The sequence below is a fragment of the Marmota marmota genome, unplaced genomic scaffold (genome assembly GCF_001458135.2).
Source record: "Marmota marmota marmota unplaced genomic scaffold, marMar, whole genome shotgun sequence".
NCBI classification, from domain to species: Eukaryota; Metazoa; Chordata; class Mammalia; order Rodentia; family Sciuridae; genus Marmota; species Marmota marmota.
In genome coordinates, this window is record NW_025999929.1 from 1,246,782 (window position 1) to 1,268,750 (window position 21,969).

Sequence of the window (21,969 nt, forward strand, 5' to 3'; positions counted from 1 at the left end):
GCCCCAGCGCTTTAGCAAGACCCGCCAGTTCCTCCCTATCAGCCCAACCTACTTCACCTATCTCACCAACATCCCCCACCACCTTCCTGGAAACACCTTGGGCTCTAGCCACAGAACTCTACACTACTCCCTGTATGCAACTACTCAAAGTTACCACCAAGTTTTGCAGGTAGTTGTCTGCCAGATGCCCTCCTTCATCCTCATTTGGAATACATCTAATTCTTAAGTCGGCGTGCTGAAGTGATGTGTGTATATCCATTTTTATAGCAGCACGGTTCACAATAGCCAAATTATGGAACCAACCTAAGTGTCCATCTGGTAAATATACACAGTGGAGTTTTACTCAGCCATAAAGAAGAACAAAATTATGTCATTTGCAGGAAAATGGATGGAACTAGAGAACATCACACTAAGTGAGATAAGCCAGACTCAGAGAGTGAAGTGTTGGATATTTTCTCTCATATGTAGAGGCTATAGAGAAAAAAGGCAAGAGACAGGACCTCATGAAAATAGACCAGTCATGTAGTGAAGGGGGATCAGAGGAGATAAGAGGGGAGAAATAAGAAAGGTAACTGGGAATGAAATAGTCCTAAATTTTCCGTGTGCATGTACAAATAGATGCCAATGAATCACACTATTGTGTATGATCATAATGTGCCATTAAAAAAAGAAGAAGAAGAAGATATCCACTTACCCGAGTTCGGCTGTCACCACTCTGAACAGTCTGAGTGCCCCCAAGTGAAGCCAGTCACTGCAATTCTGGCCCTCCAAGATAAAGTTGTCTCATGCACTATATTGATAACTGAGTCATTCCTTGTGTGCCTGTCTTTCAATTAGACTTGAGCTTATCCATCATAGAAATTCTTTCTCACTCTTCCTTACCTTCTTCTGTCTCTGGGAACAAGCTATGTGCTCAAAACACCCTACAAGTTGGCAAAATGAAGATGATCTGTCCTAGCAAGGTAATTAATTCAGGCCCCTTTGACTGAGATATGGGAGCAGCTGGAGAGATCACAGATTGCATGCAATTAGAGACTGGGGTCTGAAGAAGGTGTGGGGTGGACCTGAATGTTGGTCTTGTTGCCCAGGCTCAGAGTATGAGCCTTCAGGGCAGACCCTTCCTCTGAGACAGACAAGAGGAGCCCTCCCACACCATCTGAGCAGAGCAAAGATAGAAGGCCTCCTCATGCTGCCTATGTTGTCTCAACCTATGGTGATAAAATATCTTCCAATTAAATGTAATATTTCTATACAAATGTGGCTGGATATTCTTTCTACAAAATGATTTTGCATTTGGAAGTTTCCTCTCTTGATTCAAAGTATCCCCACCGACCCAATGGCCCAAGCCAGTATAAATCTTTGCCTGCTCCTCACAGCAGCAGACAGACCACAAAGCACAATACCCATTACCTCCTAGATTCCTTCTGTATGCATCATCTCCTCTTTTCCCCTCACCACTCACTTGGGTCACCTCCACCACTTCCAACGGTCTCCCCACCACCTTTAAAGTTCCCTGGACTAACTTCAAAAACATTAGCCATTTCTCCATTTCCTACAAAAATGTCCAAAACCTAGACTTGTCATTGGAGACTATTACCTCTCTCTCCCACATTCCCCAAGGTCATCCTTCAAGGAACAAACACCAAGAAAGAAAACAAGTTCATGGAACAAAATGCATTCCAAGTTGGCCATGGTGCTGCACACCAATAATCCAAGTTACTCAGGAGACTGAGGCAGGAGAATCGCAAGTTCCAGGCCAGCTTCAGCAACAATAGCTAATGATACCCTGCCTCAAAATAAAAAATTAAAAGGGTTGAGAGTGTTGCTTGATGCTAAAGGACCCTTGGCCTGACTTCAATCCCCAGTACCATCACCAAAAAAAAAAAAAAAAAATGGGCTCTGTCTTGCCTTTTGCTTTTTGGGACAGTGCAAGAAGATATTACAGGCTTTTCTTAGATGGCCCCTTCTCATATCTACCACTCCTCAAGGAAGGTTGTAATGGCTCAGCAGAACAAAAGTTCCTGAGCATTCCTTCCTGGGGACGAACGGCATGACCATAGCAAGGTAGGGGCAAAGGGGATTCTCTCTGAGAAATTCTTTCAAGTTGAAGTCCTAATACATAGAAGGATTCAGAGAATAGGATTCAGAGTAGCTCTACAGCTACTCTGCAACAGTGGGAACATTGTTGGGACTCATTCAGCAACTGACCCTCTGTAACCTGGGGTGAGGGAGGTGGTGCCCTGATGATGTACTCCAGTGGTTCTCAACACTGAGATGTCTGAGCTTTCTCCTAAATCAACAGAATCACAATCCTGGAGGAGGGGTATAGACATTGACACTATGTCAGAGTTCCCATTGAATTGAATGTGTATAGTCTCCAACTTAACAATGGACTAATTTAGGATTTTTTTTTTTTTTTGGCTTTACCAAGACTTGTGAAACTGACATGCATACAGTAGAAACCTTACTTTGAATTTTGAATTTGAATCTTTTCACAGGCTATTGATACATAGTACAACTTCTCTTCAGGCTGGGCAGCAGCAAGGAGACCAAGTTTCAGCTCCCAGACAGTCCCCATCCACCCACCACAAGGAGAAACAACCAATGCTGTGTGTACAATGTGTTGTGTTGCAGAGCTAGGATGTTCGGTAGGTTAGGTGTAATAAATGCATTTTTGACTCATGATAGTTTCATCTTACAATGGATTCATTGGAACATGACTCCATCATAGATTGAGGAGCATCTGTATTAATAAAAAAAATGATTCTTTTCATTTTAAAAAAAATTGCTCTTAGAAATATTTTGTTGACATTTCTAAGGCAATTTTCTTCTGAAAGTCACTGGAGTCCTAAGTGAGGAGCATCCATCACAGGCCTCTCCAGGTCTCCACTCCTTACACTAGTCTCCTGTCATTCGACTTTGGAAGGCATGACAATTGTGTTCATAGTCCTTTTAACAGAGTTAATGTGTAGTTACACACATGGTTGATTCTATCACCAAAATTTTTCTGAGAGCATTTGCCAGTATTCATGTTTTAAAAAGTGGTTTGTGTTCTCTCTGCTTATGAAAACTGTTTTCAAAATAGCTAAGTTGTTTAAGCACCAAATACCTAACTTGTGCCACATTATCGGGCTGACCAGCAGTAAATGGGTGACTCACAGAATTTTGGAACTTGAAGGAACCTTGAATATCAGAAGCCAATGACTTCTTTATGCAGCTGTGCCTGGAGGACATTTCCTGCCTCCCGTCCCTGAGCTACCAGTGAGGGAGCAGGACATCACAAAATGACAGAGAGAAACAGGAGTTTTCATTGTTCTTTCCACAATTTAATTTTAAAATTGAAATTATAAAATTTGCATTGAGCCATCAAACATCCTCCTGCTCCCTTCCTTTTAGTGTAAAACCCAAGCTCTGAATCACCATGACTGATTGCCTGAGTCAGTCCTACAATATCACCTCCTAGAATATTCCTACTCTAGACTAGAATATTTACCCCAATCCTTCTTTTCAGGACTGCCTCCTCCACCATAGGTCAAGAAAAGTTCCTTAAAATGCTTCAAAATACAATTCACAAGTCCCTTTCTCCCCACAGTTAGGACCCCCCACTTCCTGCTCCCCATGACTGCACATTGAACCCTGTTTTGTGCTTTATAGAATGATGTAAGTAATCATATTAGATCACTACCCAAAAAAAAAAAACAACAAAAAAAAAAACCTCACTGCCCTGACTCAGAATCAGCTTGCCTGGCCAGCCCATTAGGAGGACAGCATGTCCACCAAGCCTCACATCCTCCACACAGCTAGGCCTCCTCTTGCTGTCGCTATTTGAATCTCCCAATGACTAGGTGAGAAATGGACCCTTTAACATGAGACCTTCTAAGCAAAATATGGCCCCCGTTTAAGCTCACCCAGAAGTCATCTTCAACAATTAATTCAGAGAAATTTCCCTCTCCCCCTTCCCTATCCCTCCAGCTTAACTCTAAATATAACCACCAGAACTCACTGGCTGGATCTTGACAGAACTGGTTTAGCACAGTGTCCAGAAGCATGAAGGTTATTCATTTTAATCATTACATGGCTGCTCTCAACATAAGACAGCTACTGCTCTGTGCACTTTCATTACCACAGGGAAACATGACCCTTCAACAACACAGGGACAGACGTGCTAAATATAGCTCTTCTGTAGGAACCCTCACCCCTTAGACCTCCCAGCAACTAAATAATGGGTTGTGCCTTTAAGAATGTTCCCAAATGACTGCATTACAGGTCATAAAAATGCAAAGAGAATTGCTCTCCAGGTATCTTGCTAAGTTATTTTGAATAGAACAACCGTAACACCTTGTGTCCATTTATTTATTTGGTTGAGACATGGGGTCGGGAGGTGCTCCAGTTTGTCCTTAAAGAGATCAGTGTATGGTAAGGAGGACAGATGAATGTCTGGGGATATAATGTAATAAATATAAACTGTGAGCCCAAGTCCTTTAGGAGTGTAGAAGAGAGACATGGAATTCAGACCAGAACCAGCTTCCCAGGGAGGGTGCTATGAAAGTCCCTGGCCCCTGAGAGTCCATATGATGAAATTATGTTCCCCTGTTGTTATGGTAATAGGAGGTGAGATCATTGGGGGTAATTAAGTCATGAGTGTGGAGCATTCATGAATGGAATTAATGCCATCACAAAAGGTACCCCAGGGAGCTCTCTTGCCCTCTTTCACCATGTGAAGATACAAGACAGCAGCCTGCAAACAAGATGCAGGCCCTCACCAGACCAAAGCCATACTGGAAGCCTGATGTCAAGAGTTCCAGCCTCAGAGCTTTGAGAAATAAGGTTCTGCTATTTACAAACCACCTAGTCCATGATACTGTGTTGTAGCAGTCTGAACTAAGACAGAAAATATATCTATTTCACACCTTTTGCAGCTAACACAAAGAAGGAAATTCATTCAAAAAATCAGTGGAATGGATGAATCCACAGAGAAGTGACATCATAGGCAAACAATGACAAAAACTATAAGACAGTTGGCCCAAAGCATGTCAAAGATAAACAGAGCCAGACACTGGCTGGAGAGTGATAAGGACAGATTTTAATCACTATTATACTATTACAATAGAAAAGTGTCCAGCCTAGACTGAATTCACCTTGGGTGGGTCTGGTAATGACTAGATGTTTTAGAAAAAGAATAAAGGAGGAGGAAAGAGTGAGTGGAGGCTCAGGAGAGTAAGAGAAGTACAAAAATGACAGAAGCAGAGGTTGGTTCACATGATAGCCACCTGAATTTGCTGACTGGCACTCACAGAAGTAGGGATCCTACCCTCCCACCGAGGCCAGAGGAGAGGGGCCCTATCTTTATGTTGGCTGGAGTAAATAGTAGATTCTTTTGGAAATCTTGAGTTTTCCCACACAGGCACTTTAAGGTGGTAGTGGTGGTGGTGAGGTCATCCTAGCAGTATGACCTTGAGCTTGTAGCATGTAGAAACCACATGAATTGTTGTTGTTGTTGTTGTTGTTGTTGTTGTTCAAGTCTTCACAGATCAAGACTGAGGCCAAATGGAGAAAGGCTCAGAGGCCCCTGGATAGGGTTTGGTCAAGGAGGGACTCTGTATGGTGATAGGAGATGATACAGGAACCCACACCTAGCTCTGCTGAACCCAGGGAGGGTCTCCCAGTGGAAAATGGTTTGAACAAGGACTTGGATGAGTCACCCAGGACAGGAACCTTCTACAAAGCTGGAAGCATTCGATTTGTCCAAAGCAGCAGATGAGTTGGGGACAAGCAGGGAGAGGAGAGGTCACAGAACATGGAAAGAGAACAGCAGAGTTAGATCGTTCCTGGAAATGATGGGGAGCCATGGACAGGTGGCCAGGTCAGTGGCTTGTGATTCAGGAAGATAGCTGTGGTGGTGAAGTGGCAAGTGGCCGAGGAGGAGGTCAGTACTCCAAGGAGATGAAATAATTCCTAGGGAAATAATGAAGGTCTGAATTGAGACCATTGTCGTGGACAAGTAGAGAATGGGTTGGGTTTTTTAAGTACACATTAAAGGACTGTTGGCTTGGATGGGAATGACAGAGGGAGAGATGAGGCTAAGATAACTCCCAGTTCTCTGGCTGATTGGTTGAATGGGTGGAGATGCCTTCATTAAGACAAAGGGCAGGAGAAGTTAATATGGGAGATGATGGGCTAAGTCTGGACCTGCCAGGCTTGAAGTTCCCATTGGAGGTGGCAGGCTATGTGATCTCAGGAGAGGGCTGGGAGCCATGAATTCCTCTATACATTTTTTTTTTCTCATCCTAGAATTTAGTCACTTCCAAACTGTAGGTCCTCCAAGAGAATTATCTTGAGCTTGATGAGAATTTAAACTTCAGATCAAGATGAATTCTTTCCAAATTCCTGACTATGGAACTCTCTTACCTCTCTGACACCCTAGCCACTGCCCACTGGTTCCTCAGGAAATCACTGATTTTTGCCAAGGCACCTCATGATTATTCTTTCCATTCCACACCCTGTTGTCTCTTGTGCTTTTATTTATCAAGGACAAACATGCCTATAATTCTCAAGGGCAGTACCATGAGGAAGGGTTGTGGTAGGGAAGGATGGGAGGCAGTGAGCCAAGGAGGACTGTGACACATCTGGAACCTTCCGTGGTAAGCGCCCAGAGTTGAGCAAGTGACAGAACACATCAATGACAGGTGCTGCCATGATCACCCCCTTGGACACTATGTGGCCAGCAGAAGGCTCTAAAGGGCAGGTGTCCAGCTTATTGACCTTATTATTGTCATGCACAGTTTTTTGACTCTGTGGAACAGAGTCCAAGTCACTAAAATCTACCCTATCAGGGCTTCACTGGGCATCCACCCTCCAAGCCCCATTTCTAGCTGGGATAATCAAATCCCAGGAATGGGGGCAAAAACTAAGGTTGGTTTCCTGATATCAATTCCTCCCTATTTCTCCATAATTGCTCCCCTGCTGACCAGAATAAAGACTCCATCTTCCATTTGCCTAGATATGACCATGGGCAACGGGAGTCAGGCAATGCTGCATACAAAGAAGAGAAAGCCTCCTGCCTTGTCCCTTCCTCCTTTCTGTTGACTGGACTAGATGTGATGGCTGGGGTTTATGCATCCAGTATGGATTATGAAGTATTGGCAAAGGCAAAACAGAAAGCCGAGTCTTTGAGGACTTTAGTGAAACAATCATGCCCAGCCTGGACTAACCCCCTTCCCTCACACATTTTGTGTTTGACCCATTGTTAATTTGTTTTTTTCTAGTAGGAATAACTAATCTTATTCCTACCTAATACAGGCAAAAAATGATGTGGGGGAGTTATTTCTGTTTCTCCTATTTTCTCTAATTAAACAGTTGTCACCTGCTGAGAGATTCATGCTGAACAGCAGAAAAGGCTGCCCGTGCATTGGGGGACATTGATATTTATGTTCTTCTCCATACCATACTCTGCTATGTCTTGGGAGAGATAACGACCAGAATAGAAAACAGTTCATTTACTGCTGAATAAGCAAACTATCCAATACCCCCAATCAATTGTGTTATTTTCTCATAGCCCATTTATGACTTGTTCTGCATCATTAAATACTAGTCAAAATTTCACTGGTCTTCTGGCCTATAGACAGTCCATAAGCCATTACCCGACATGACTTCTATCTGCCCATCAAAGCAATAGACATCTTTGCATCTCAAATATGTTGCCTTCAATGAGGAGTCCGTAGTAGTGATCTAGAATCTTCTTTCATTTAATGCATTGATTACATTTATTAGGTTTGTTGTTGTTTCCTCCCTGTTGATTGTCCCCAGAGCAGACCAAAAGAAAAGTGGTCTTCTGGGAAGAAGATCAGTGGTGGGTGGAGCACTACTTTGCCCTTTGAACTGTGACTTAATCTGTCCTGAAGTTGGCCCTCCTGGACCACGCTGTGCTCTTGTTTCCTGTAGCTACTACTTTGTATAAACTGAGAATTGATGATTTTTGCAAATGCCCTTGGTAATGAGAATATACTTTGTGCTCCAAAATGGCCTAAGGTCTCAGAAGACACTGAAAGAAACTACAAAGTGACCCTGCTCTCGGACAATAGCCAGGTGGATTTCCTTGTAACCTTATAAAAAACACATAATTGCTGCTTAAAATATGAATTTTTACTGGGTACTAAGCCAAGAGTTAGAACCAGATGTTATAAATATGTTTAGTGTAAATTTAAATATAATAATAATAATTGTCTGTATAACCATGCCATGTATATCAAAGGACCTTTTCTCTTTATTACTACAGACAGTCTGGTTGTAAGTGAACAGTATGTGCAGAAACAGCCCAGATCTCCTGTGAGTGCCCACTAAGACTTGTCTAAACTGTTAGGTTTATATGTATTAAATTGTACTTTTTCTAGTGCTGGCCTCAGTGGTGCATGCCTGTAATCCCCATGACTCAGGAGGCTGAGGCAAGAGGATCACAAATTTGAGGTCAGTCTCAGCAACTTGGCGAGACCGTGTCTTTAAAAAAAAAAAAATTCTGGGGATTCAGCTAAGTAGTACATCTTCCCTGGGTTCAATCCCTAGCACCAAATATATTAAATTGTACTTTTTCTAGAAGTTGAAGTCGAGGCAGTTCCGTGGTTCAGTAGAAAAGGAACTAGACCTGAAATAAAGATGTAGAGACAAATTTCAACTTCACCAGTTAATTAGTCAATAGTCCTGGTCAAGTCATTCACTTTCTAAACATTGCACAGCAGAAATGGCATTAATAATGCTTCTCTCAAGGGGCTGCTCTAAGCACAAAGTGAGACTGCACTAATGCCCAACATGGGACAGCCTGCTCTAGTAATATTGGATGATTCTGAGTCTAACTCTACCATTTGAACTGTATATGTAGGTAGTGAAAAAAAAATTCATCAATAGCCATATTCCCTAGGAATTTAAATCAAGGAACACGTCCTGACACTGAATGTAGACTAAATAATATACTTATGAAAAAGTTTCAAAATAAAGTTGATAACAAACCCAATCCTGATGATGACAATAATGGTTAATGTTTATTCGATACTTAGGGCTGGACATTGTGCTAGATACTTTACATAAATGATTCTATTTACTCCTCACAGTAAATTAATGGGAAGGTGTTATCATCCTCATTTTACAGATCTGGACACTGATCTAGAACACATGGTAGGTGTAGCCAAAGGTTGGTAAAAATTCAGAGTCCTTGGGTCTAGAAGGCAGAAAGACGCAGCCCTTGGACCATGAATGGAGCTTCATAGTCAGCCAGTGGCCCTTCCTGCAGGGTGACTGGCAGCAGGTACTTTACACAGTTTGAGTCCTTCCTTCACATAATCAAGTGTCAGACAGCATTAATTATAAACAGCATGAGATAAGAGGGGGAACTTGCAAAGTGTCTGGGAAAGAGAAAGGAAAGGAAGAGGACCAATTCCGGGAAGCCAAAGCAAACAGATAGTGAGATACATTAGGTAATTTAGATAAAAGTGATTTGAGGAGGATTTTTCCAAGTGAATTCATTGTCTAGTGCCACCTTCTTTGGGTTTCAAGTTTTAGGATCCTCTGGGTCAGCACCAAGCTGCACTGAAGCCATTCACTTTAGCATCTGTCAAAACCAAAAAAAAAAAAATATATATGCATTTTTCTTATTATATTATGCATTTGTACTTTTTATTAAATGAGAAAAAAAAAGAGTGTTTCAAGAGATTATCAGGTTCCAAAGTGATCTGTGAGCTATAAAGGTTCAAGAACCCTGCTCCAGACCTCCCCTGCTGAGATCCAGGTGGTATCTCCCCAGGGAGGCAGCCCCTCTTGGATCCTGACTGAAGCCTCCTCCACCCCCAGGGAGCCCTAAGGCTAGTTACTTGGAACCACAGCACAGCCTGAAGGGTGGATCCTTGACTGTGGGTTGCAGCAGATGCAATGCCCCTTGCCCAGGCAGTGAGATGGAGAAGCTGCCTTCCCTCTGGAAGTCCTCTCCAAAGACAGACAGGAAAACTTAGGTAAGATTTATGAGAAAACATGGAGGAGGTAAAAGTCAGACTCTGGGCTTTCCAACACCGTCTTTTGTTCCCACATTGGTGGTGAATCCTCAATGCAAAAGAAAGACAGGAAAACATAAAGTGAAATGGGTCTTTTGGCCCAGAGCCTTGAAATGTGTTATCCACATCTGGTCATCCTCATCTGTACCCCTCTGTTCCAACCACCCTCTTCTTTCTGCAGAGATTACTTACAGAACATCTCAGTCACCTCTACTATTTCTTTCTCCACATTGGGCCAGCTATCCTATCTTTCCAAAGGTACTCAGAGGAATCAAAATGCGGATGCCCCATGCAGCGGGCAGCAATCCCTCCCCAGTATCTTGAAATCAACTTACTGAGTCATAAGCAGATTTCTTTTCCTTTTTTTAAATTCCCTTTCTTTTTGAAAGAGAACAGAATAGAGTGCAATAGATATGATTGGAGCAGATCTGAGTTATTGTGCATAATGACTTCTGGAAATTCTTATTTCAGTCTCTCTCTGGGTAAATGTATGTGAGAGAGAGCGGTGGGCGGACGGGGACTGAGAGACACAGAAGAGAGACCCTGAGAGACTGAAATTTAAAATGGTGTGTCTTCATTAGAAAACAACTTGGGAAGATCAATCTAGGGCCATGTAGGAGTTCAGATATGTTGCCAATGGCCTTCTGAAGAGTTCTAAAGTCACAGGGAAAACGAAACCAAAACCAGGAGACTGAGGACCTGAATTCAGATCCTAGATGTGCTGTGTGTCCCCAGCTGGATCTTGAATGTCCTCCAAAAGCTCGTGTAGGAAAGGCTTGGTCCCTAGCTCATAGAGCCACAGGAAGGTGGTAGAACCCTTAAGAGACAGGGCCTCGTGAGAAGTCACTGGGGTATGCCCTTGAAGGGGATTGTGGGATACTAGTCGCTTGCTCTTTTTTACTTTCCAGCAATAAAATGAGTGGTTTTGATTCTCCATGCACTCTGTTTGCTCCACTACATGCTCACTACCTCATGTGCTGCCTCACTGCAGGCCCAAAACAACAGGGTCAACGGATCACCGACCCGCTGAAACTATGGACCAAAATAAACCTTTTCTCTCAATAAGTTAGTTGTATCAGGTGTTTTGTTATACAGATGAAAAGCTAATACACCAGCCAAATCCCATCATACTGTTGACCCTTTTCCCTCATTTGTAAAATGAAGATCATGAATCTTGCTCTACCTACCTGAAGGATTGTAATGTGATTCGAATGGAGCCATATTTGCTAAATGTTGCATGCATCAAAGGACAAATGTGGATGGAAACTATTTTGAAATTTTTATTTACAGTGGGAAATTCAAACCAGGAAGGGATGTGATAGATAATGGGGTTGTTCAGGAGGTACTGGGAGCACAGAAAGTATAATAGACCCCTCATGTCATTCCAAGTGTCAACCTGCCAGTTCCCCCAGGCATCCAGCCAGAAGAGGTTGTCCAAGTAATGCAACAAGAATCCTCCTACTGCTAAGATTCTAAGCAAAACAAGCAAAGGAAGTTTCAAGTTTGTTTTGTTTTGAAGAGTCATTGGCCCTAAAGCTAGTATTTGATAGCACCTGAATGTCTAGAGCTGACCAGTTCTTTCTGGTTTACCCCACCCACCCCAGCAGAGCCTTGAGAATCCCTGCAACCTCATCATTATTGATGAAGCAAGGGGACTTTAAGTACACGCCTCTTACTGGAGTGAACATTGATGTGCTTTTTTATTTCATGGAAAGGTATTGCAAAACATCGGTTCTAATGTCTTCTTGCATGAGTCATAGACTCAGGAATGAAGAAACACTTCTGAGTAGCAAACAAGGAAAAAAAGAAAAGGAAGAAAGGCCTAATGATGGGTTCTTGGAACACAACCTCAAGTCAAGTTTACATGAGCAAAATCAACATGTGGATCTCTGTGTAGGGTGTGCTGTTAAAGGACCAAAAAAAAAAAAAGTCATTCCTTTCCATTGTTTTTATTAAAAAGATAATAGATACTCACATGAAAATCAAAATTAGTTCCCAAGAAGACAACAATACCATCATTTTAAAACACATCTTTCCAAACATGTTTGTTTTCCTGAACTAAACCTTGAATGCACTTTATAAATAAAGACATAGTTGAGATGTTATCTCACTTTGGTTATCCATCAATATCCAACAAAACTTTTGTTTAGTATCCCTATTTTACAGGTTAGAAACAAAGGCTTAAAGAGATTCAGTTGCTGAAGGCCATGGATCTTTATCCATGATAGTGAATAAAGGTCTAGAACACTGTTATTAATAGCTGGACGGAGGACATTTAAGTTGCTTCCGAACTTTTGCTTCTATAAATACTGCCAGGATAGATTGCCCATATGTATTTATCAACCTGTGTTCGTTCAGTTATCTTCTTGGAATAAATTTCTAAGAGAAGAATGACTGAATCGAAAACCGGCTGCATCTTTAATGTTAATGCATTTTGACAAATTGACCTACAGAAATGGTGTGCCGATTCCTACCACCCTACCAATGTACAAGAGAGCCTGTTTCTCCACATCCAACCAACAGTGGGTTTTGTCTGTTTGTTCAACTTTAGGTGGCAAGTATTTCCCTGTTGTTTTCATTGCATTTCTTTGACTTTAATGTCAAATTCTTATAATAATCGTTATCAATGCACATTTACTATTAGCAGTGACAATAACTAATTTGTGTAGAAAACTTTCTATGTGCCAGGTCCCTGGGCTAAGCATTTTAATCGGCATAAAAACCTCACAAGGCAGTAAAATGGATATCTCTGTTTTACAGATAAAAATAAAGGCTGAGGTTAATTTGCTGAAGGTTATTGAGCTAGTATCTAGGGAACCCAGAAATCAGTCCAGATAGCTCTGCCTCCAAAAGCTCAAGTTATATAATAAAACATTATACTTCCAATTATTTCCACACATAGTATGCCAGATCTATGTTTCTTTCCCATATGTTTTCACATTAGTTTTATGTGTCTTTGTCATTTGCCCATTTTTTTTTCAATTGGCATGTTCATCTTTCTCTTGTTAATCAGCAATAACTCTTTGTATATTAAGGATATTCACTTTGCTATTTTTGCAACCAACTTTTTCCTCCATAGAATATACTTATACCCAATTTGTTTTCACTTTATACTTATGATTAGTGTAATGATGTAATGACTATTATGCTCTCAACCCTGATGTAGTCCCTAGAAGTACAGATGTGAACAAGAAGGTTAGTCAAGCCAGGAGGAGTGGCGCACATCTGTAATCCCAGCAGCTCAGGAGGTTGTAGGATGATAACAAGTTCAAAGCCAGCCTCAGCAGAAACAAGACACTAAGCAACTCAGTGAGACTCTGTCTCTAAATAAAATACAAAATAGGGCTGGGGATGTGGCTCAGTGGTTGAGTGCTCCTGAGTTCAATCCCCAGTACCTTCTTGACACACACACAAAAAAGGTTGGTCACTGATGTTATATTTTGCTAGTAACCTAACCACAGACACAAGAGGTTTGTATAATGGAATATACTGCAATGGGAGAAAGTGAAGAAATAACAGCAAAGGGGCAACTTGATTCCTACAGCAGTGATTTCCCCTTCGGTAAGTTTATATAGGGAAAAGCAGTTTCTTTCTGAGGATTTTTTCTCCTCTTTCAGAACTCTGACCTTCCTCCCTACTTCTGCTATCATCTCCAGGAAACTGAAGATTTTTCAAACAGTACAGTTTATAGGTCTCAAAATTTCTCTACAGGCTGCAGTAAGATATAGCTCAGTTGGGAGAGTGCTTATCTTGTAAGCACAAGGTCCTGGGTTCAATCCCCAGCACCAAAAAAAAAAAAAAAAAAAAAAAATCTCTTGACTCCCAAACTTAAAACTCCCTTTTTCAAAGTAAAGACTAATCTTTTGCCTGAGCCATTTTTTCAGAGAGTAAGCATGTGCCAACCAAGAAGGGGACATGGGGTTAGGGGCCCCAACTTGGGTCCCACCAGGCACCAACATCCTTCTATAAGGCCATATTCAAGTTGTTTTTCAATCTCTCAGTCTTGGTTTCCTCATTTGCAAAATAGAGATGATAACAACAGTGTCACAAGACGGCTTGGACATTAAATAACAAAATGTTTATGAAGTCCCAGTGCTTTGTATGTCCCTGAGGGCTTAGAAGATGATTCTCATTCCATACCAGGGTTCTTGGATATTATGCACACCAAAGTCCTCAGGGGCTTTTATTGGAGAAAGGTACAGAATTGTTTTATCTGCCTCAGTACCAAACTAGAACTTTAGTTTAGGTATCTCTAAAATTGCCTCAAAAGACCCTGCCAGAGCCAAACAAGACAGCAGGGCATGATCTAGTCCAGTCTTCTTCCATCCTATCTGCACAGAGGTACCTCGAGCCTTCAAGGGCATCCACGTTGTTTGCCTCAGTGGCTACTTCTGTGCTCTGCATGGTCCCAGAAGCTCTGTCTTTGACTTTGATGATACAGGATAGCAGAGTTATATTTTAAATTAAATAATACCAGGGTTCATTCCAAGTAAATACCCAGAAAAAAAAAAGAACTCCTTGCTAGTGATAGATAAGAAAGAACATCCTCTTTGCTAGTAAGATGAAAAGGACCCCGCCTTTGCTGATACCTACTTATCAGTTCCCAGGCATCCCTCCACCAAGCCCCTCCCTTGGCTTCAGCCTGTGTTGATTACAGTAATACTGTTCCCTTGCAAAGCTTTTCAGACTCGGAGGAAATGGACTTACCCCATCTTGAGCCCTACCCTTAGCAGAGCCCTGTAGACACACGTCTTATCCTCCCGGCAACTTAATGAGATCCACCTACTTAACAAAGGAGGAAACAGATTTGGAGGATTGAGCAGTTCCCAAAGCCACATAACTGGACAATGACCAAAGTGCAGTTGAAACCCAGCTGTGCGGCCTGAGAGGCCCCTTTCAATCACCCCATCAAGCCCTTTACACTTGACAAAGTGCTTCCTCAGGCATTTTCTCCTTGATCTTTCCCCAGATCCTTCAAAGCAGCACAGCTCCTGATGTTCCCATTTGCTGATACGAGGCCAAAGGAGGCTGCAGAATGCATTTCCACACCACCAAAAGTGGTGGGTCTGGAACCAGGACGCCAGCAAGGACTGACTCCCACTAACTAGCCTCCCACAACCAGTCCGGGAAATTTGGGCTTAGAAAATGGTCCTCAGCCCACTCCAGTGTTGACAGCCCCAAAGTCCTCATTAGTGGAAAAAAAAGGCACTTGAGACCCAAAGTCCTCGTTAGTGGAAGGAAGACAAAAATACCTACATTGTTTTGGTGACCCAAAATATTCAACTTAAAAATACTTCTGGAGCTGGGCTTTTGGTGCATGCCTGTAATCCCAGAGGCTTGGGAGGCTGAGGAAGGAGGATTGCAAGTTCCAAAGCCAGCCTCAGCCACTTAGTGAGGCCCTGTTTCTCAAAATCTCAAAGTAAAAAATAAAACAGGCTCAGAGAGTGGCTGAGCAAACCTGGGTTCAATCCCTGGAACCAAGATATAGATAAATAGATAGACAGATTGATTGATTGATTGATTTTTTTTCAGATATTTCAAGGAGATGGAAGCCTTAATTGACCAAGTCACTAAGGAATCCTGGACCCCCAACTTTCCTCCCCAAGGTAATCACTTTGACTTCAGCAAGAAGGTACCAGATTTTCAGGGCCTTCAGCCTCCCCTAGAGATCACTGAGGCAGCTAGGTTTACTTGTAAAAGTTTATCGATACAACCAGTCTCTGAGGGCCACATTGCAAGAGAAAAAAACCAAGTACAGCTCTCAAATAGAAAAGTGGTCAAAACAAATCTTGAATGAATAAAGGATTAGAATAAAATAACAAGAATAGCTGGGACAATACACATTTACCCTGCGTTATTCAAGAGCATGAGTAAGGATGGGAAGGAGCTCATCTAGGAGAGAATATATCAGAATGTCCAGCTTGCAGCCATGTAAGCTGCTTCCAGGGAGGTATCACAAGCATGCACACTGAAATCATAGACTCTTCAAGCTGAAAGGGATCTTTGGGATAATCCAGTCCAATTCCTTTTATGTAACAGTTGATAAAACTAATGTCCAGACAAATTTAGTGATTTTCTCACATATAAATAGCTGATCAATCACAGAAAAATATTCAGAAGCAGGTGGCAAGGCCCAATAATATCCTCATCCACATTTTCAAGCACTCAAATCGACTTCCCTCTAATTCTCCTACTATTCTTTCCAGTGCTACGTGTGTTTGTATACAAGTGCACACAAATACACGTGCATGCACATACACATTGTACATACCTACACACATATGAAAGTGTGTGCATGTGTATAGGTGTTACACATGCACACAAGTACACAATTACACATGCACACATACATGCATATGCACATCTACACGCTGTCTCTTCATTCTGTGCCTCAAACTGAACACTGTATCCTCATCAAGCCCTTTGGACATTCATGCAAGATTCCAACTCCTGCTCAGTGCGGTGGTATACGCCTGTAATCCCAGCAACTCTGGAGTCTGAGGCAGGAGGATCAGAAATTCAAAGCCAGCCTCAGCAACTTAGCAAGGCCCTAAGCAAACTGAGGAGACCCTGTCTCAAAATAAAAAGGGCTGGGGATGTGGCTTAGTGGTTAAGCACCCCTATGTTCAATTCTCAGTACCAAAAATAAAATAAAAAATAAATCCAAGTTCCATTGCTGATCTTGCAGCTTATAAAGAGGAACATTTTGCACCAAAAAGGAACTATATTTACTTTCAGCTTTGTATTGACTGAACATCTTTTAACCCATTAAGAGCCAAGCCAGTAACAGGATTATTCTATAGGGCTCTTAAATGACAGAATGGGAAAACAGTCACCAAGGACCCCACGTGGTGTTTGGCACCCAGTGGACTTTCCCCATATCCTAGATGGGTTTGTCATTTTTTACCAGGCAGGGAAAGATTCCAGTGTAAAGGGCAGGGACTTGGTGGTCCAACAACCCTGGGCCAAGATACCCATCCCCTTGACTTTGAGCAGGTTGCCTACCTCCCTCAGCTCTCGCATCCATGCCAGCATAGGTTGTTATCAGGAATAAATAAGATGATGCATGTTAACTGCCTTAGTGCCGACCCATAGTAAGTACTAAAAGTTGATTGCAAACAGGCAACCAGGGCTGTGATGGAATGTGGTGGAGAAATGCACCAGCCTGCCTCTTCCTTTCTAAAATCAGGTCTATGATTTCCTTCTGGAGGGTGAGTTTTGCAATCCTGAGCACTACAGCATTGGGTGTGGCATGGAGTCAGTACTCAATCTACTGGCTTAGAAGGGAAACTCCAAAAATTTTTCAAAACTCACCTAGCCAGGATGCTTTTGCCAAGGGATTCTGAATGAATGTGTCCTTTCCTGGTAGAGCCTCAGCCCCTGGTTACTACAATATTCCTTTCTACTTGTTCCTAAGATGCTTTCACAACATTCTCAAGCCATTTCATCCAGATTTGCTCTCCCCAATTTGGTCATGATACCCTAGAAGGCAATAATTAGCCAATGTCAGCTGAGAGAATGTAATAGGTATTCAAGTGCCTATTTCCAGAATATCTTTCCTTCTGTGCTAGCTAACTCTAGAGGCAAAAGCCTGGACATCTTTTAGGAGATTCTGCTGAAGTCACTGCTTCTCAGAAACTCAATTTGGTGTGTTTATTGGTCTGGGAAAAGGTACAGGATGATCACTAATTACCCGTCTCTTCACACATTCTAGACAGGGGTTCTTCTTCAGGAGCCAAGAGCATAAGACCAGATTCCACCAGAAGACAGGAACTTTGCAGAATGGCCTGGTGTCAGGACAGAGCTTCTGGGGAGCAGGGGGTCCTCACATGTCTGGTGAAGAAGCTCATCTCTGGTCAGTCCTCAAGTCTGAAAATATTAGAAGCAAGAATGATGCACGATAGAAGAATGAGCTCTGGTTGGAGGAATTAACCAGAGATGGTCCTTACTCCATTCTTCTATTCCCTGTTCCCACACACACATACACACACCTTTTGCTGGTATGAAATATCTACGCTCATATTTGGTCCACCCTGAGCATCATCAAGCTCAAGTTAGAAACATCATGGAAGTGGACCAACCTTGCATGAGGCCCTTGCTATGAGCATGTCACCCCTCACTGAGTCACTGAAACTCTCTGCAGGAAAGTATATAAAGACTTGTGAAGGATTTCAGTGCCTGACAATATATGGCTCTCACAAATTACTCTCTTGATCTAAAATCTTCATCATTTGTTGAGCAATGGTCCTAAGGTGAATGTTTCAAGAATACTATCATATTTAACCTAATCCTTGTTATAATTCTATTTTCTCAGTGAGGGAGTAGCTTCCAGGAGAGTAAGCAACTTGACAAGATCACCCTGATGGAAAAAGACAGAACCCCCACTTGGCACCAGGCAGACCTACTCCAAATGCTGTCTTGCCACTCACTCACTGAACCACCCTAAACAAACTTTAAGCTTTCTCTCCTCCTTTGTAAACTGAGGGATAATATTGTCCTCACAGATTATTTATGAGGATTGACTGTGTTAAAATATGTGAAGAATTTAACATGCTGAATTGCACACAGTAACTGCTCAATAAAAGGTGATTTCTCTCAATGAGTGTTGTGTTTGTTTTCTGCCTGGGCCAACTTAGCCCCTCAGTCAGATGTTAGAGAAAACAGGATATAGCTCTCAGCACTCCACTCATATCCTCTCAGTTCTAGAGAAGAACAGCTGGTTTTCCGATGCAAAGTAAAAATGGACTTCTATGTGGATAAGAATGCCCTCCATGCTTTTTGTTTTTGGTTTTGCATGTTGACATAGCTTTGATCATTAAGTACTTGGGCACAATCAACTGAAAACAGTTTAAAATGTACAAGTCCCAACCATACAATTCTGATAATCCTTGCATGGTCATTAAAATGATAAGGAGAATATTGAAAAGGTCCTACAATTCAGTGGAATTGACTTTGTTCTCAGGGTAAAGCATGCAGCCCCTCAGAACTGTTACTGTTTACCTGTCCACCCACCAGGGACTCCAGTGCTTCTTCCCAGTGTCAGAGCCAGATCCACACTGGAAATGTGCCCATGTAAATGGGACACTTGGAGGCAGCACTGTATACACAGATGCTCTTCTTTACTCAGCCTCAGTATGAACTAAAATCTGCTAAAATTTAAAAAACAGTAATGAAGCTTACATATGCTGACATTTGTATTCCCCTCTCCTACCAAATAACTGACCCCTCCTATGGGCACCACTGAAACTCCCTTAGCTCTCTCTGTTCTATCATTAGCCCACCTATTCTAGCCTTAGCCTTCCTTGGTCTAGTCTTCCTCACCTCCTTATCACCTTAGCCCATCTCTCATTTCAGCCTCTGCTGTGACCAGTTTTGTGAAGATGTGGCCAAACAGCACCCTGCCCCAAGCTTCTTACGTGTCTCCCAGGACCTGTGAGCACTTACACAGCAGTGATCTGGAAGTCCAGGGGTGTTATGATTTGGATATGAAGTGTCCCCCAAAATATCCTGTGTTAATGCAGTGATCAGCCTCTGAGAGCTGGAACCTAATCAGTCCATCCAGTTTCAGTGGACTAACTGGGTGGTGACTGTAGGCAGGTAGGGCATGGTTGGAGGAGGTAGGTAGATTATATATTTTGTCCCTCTCTTTTTTCCTCTCTCTCTGCTTCCTGGCCACCATGAGGTGAGCAGTTATTCTGCATGGCCACCCTTCTGTGCTGCCTCACTTTGGGCTTAAAGCAATGGAGGTGGATTGAACCTCTGAAAATATGAGCTCCAAATAAACTTTTCCTAACCTAAGTTGGTTTTGTCATGTATTTTGGTCACAGCAAGGAAAAGGTGACTAACACATGGGGCTTAACACCCACATGGCCGTGCTTGACTGATGAGAGACAGTCAAGGATAAATGTCCCACCCTTCTGTGAAAAAGCAGGCAGTTCCCAAATATATTTCTTAGGGTTCTTTAGGACAACTCTTGGCTACAGTCCCCTCTAACTGACAAAATCTCTAGGAGCCTCCTTCCCTGTCTCCCTCTCCCTGCTCCTCACTCCTGCTCCCTGGTGACATTTCCCAAATAAGCAACCTTCATAAAGCCCATCTTTCGGATTCTGCATCAGTGGAACTCGGATAAAGACAAGTCATTTCCTACAGTAAGATTCAGTGACCATAGTTTTAAAATCATCAGGTAGAACATGAAAGCTTATAAAAGATGTCTCTGTGGCATTCTGCTTTCAGGATCCTGGGAGATATGTAGACAAAATGTTGAAATGTACAGAACTCCCAAGCCTCTCGTTGGTTTGCATAGAAAATTCGAAATAGGTTTATTCCCTAAATACAGGATGTGTGGCTGCTGTACCTCTTCAGGAACAGTGAATATAACATTTAGCTTCACTTCCCTCCGGAAAGCAAGACAAAGAAACGCAGAAGAGCAGGTCTTGTTTGGCCATAAGCCAAGTTCTGGCCACATCAATGCTGAGAGGTTGTCACCACACCTGAATTTGGATGACTGAAGTAGCTTTGAAACATAGTTTCCAGAAAGTTGAGAACAAAAATCCCCACACTAAACAAATATTTTAACTTAAGAGAGAAGATTACCCTCTGAGGTGTACCTGGTGTGTGGTGGAGGAAAGAATACTAATGCCACAATACTCCAAACATAAAAACCATAGAGCTTGAGAAACTTATATTGTGCTTTACAAAATGTACAAAAGATCTTGGGAGCATGCCAGAAGAACAAGGGTTATCTACAGATTAGTATGAAGAACCAGACAGACAGCCTGCCTAGTTCAGAACCGCTCTCAGGAGGATGCCTGAAAATGTCTTTGTTCTAAGACCCCCATGGACCAAAAGTTGAATTGGAAATATCATGTACTTTCTTTAAGAAAAAATTTCCTTCCTAGCACTGTCCACACTATAAAGCCCTAGCAACAATAATCAACCTAGGAGTAATGAACGCCCCAGAGCCTGGATTTTATCCTCAAGACTATTTCTGACTATTAAGCACAAGGGTTCCTTGAATAAATAGATAATTACAGACAGATCTGAAGCAAGAAATGTAAAATGAACCTGGAGTACATTGTTGGACCAGAAATCTAGAAAGCATTGGATGGACTTGAATATAACAAATATGCAAAAAATTTGAGGATGCTCAAGTCCCATATATAAAATGGAGCTGTATTCGTCTATAACTTACTCACATCCTCCCATGAACTTCATCTCTAGATGACTTATATTGCCTCATATAATGTAAATTCTACATAAATAGTTGTTATTATTTAAGAAATAATCACCAAAAAATCTGTATATGTTTTGTACACATTTTTTCTCCAATATTTTGATCCACAGTTGGTTGAATCTACAGATGCAGAACCTGTGTGTGAAGAGTTGACTGTACTTCGACAAATCTTTAACTTTTGCATAATCTTAAGCATTACAGAAGCATCCTTGTTCAAAGAATGATAGAAAAAGCTATTCTTGTCTCATTTAAGGAGACCTGAGGGTGATATCTTTCCTGGCAGTACCACTTGACCCCAGTTTTAGATAGAGGCATGCTTTAGTCAGCTTTTTCACTGTTGTGACCAAAAGACCCAATCAGAACAATTTTAGAAGAGAAAAAGTTTATTTGGGAGGCTCATAGTTTCAGAGGTCTCAGTCCCTAGACAGCAGGCTCCATTCCTTGGGGCTTGAGGTGAGACAGAACTTAATGGTGGAAGAGTGTGGTGGAGGGAAGTGGCTCAGTGGCTCACATGATGATCAGGAAGGAGAGAGAGAGAGAGAGAGAGAGAGAGAGAGAGAGAGAGAGAGAGAGAGATTCCAATTGCCCAATGCAAAATATACACCCCAAAGGCATGCCTCAATGCTCACCTCCTCTGGCCACACCTCACATACCTTCAGTCACCATCAATTAATCCAATCAAGGGATCAAGTCACTGATTGG

General features: G+C 42.1%; 1 long non-coding RNA gene across 4 annotated transcripts in view; it reads right to left on the reverse strand.

The window, feature by feature from the left end:
- The window catches only part of LOC125615947, a 97,668-nt gene extending 75,991 nt beyond the window's left edge, over positions 1-21,677 (reverse strand). For all 4 annotated transcript variants that reach the window (XR_007346550.1, XR_007346552.1, XR_007346549.1 and 1 more), the window contains exon 1: positions 17,728-21,677. This is a non-coding gene — a long non-coding RNA (uncharacterized LOC125615947). The remainder of the gene's footprint in view (positions 1-17,727) is intronic.
- Positions 21,678-21,969: the final 292 nt, after the last annotated feature.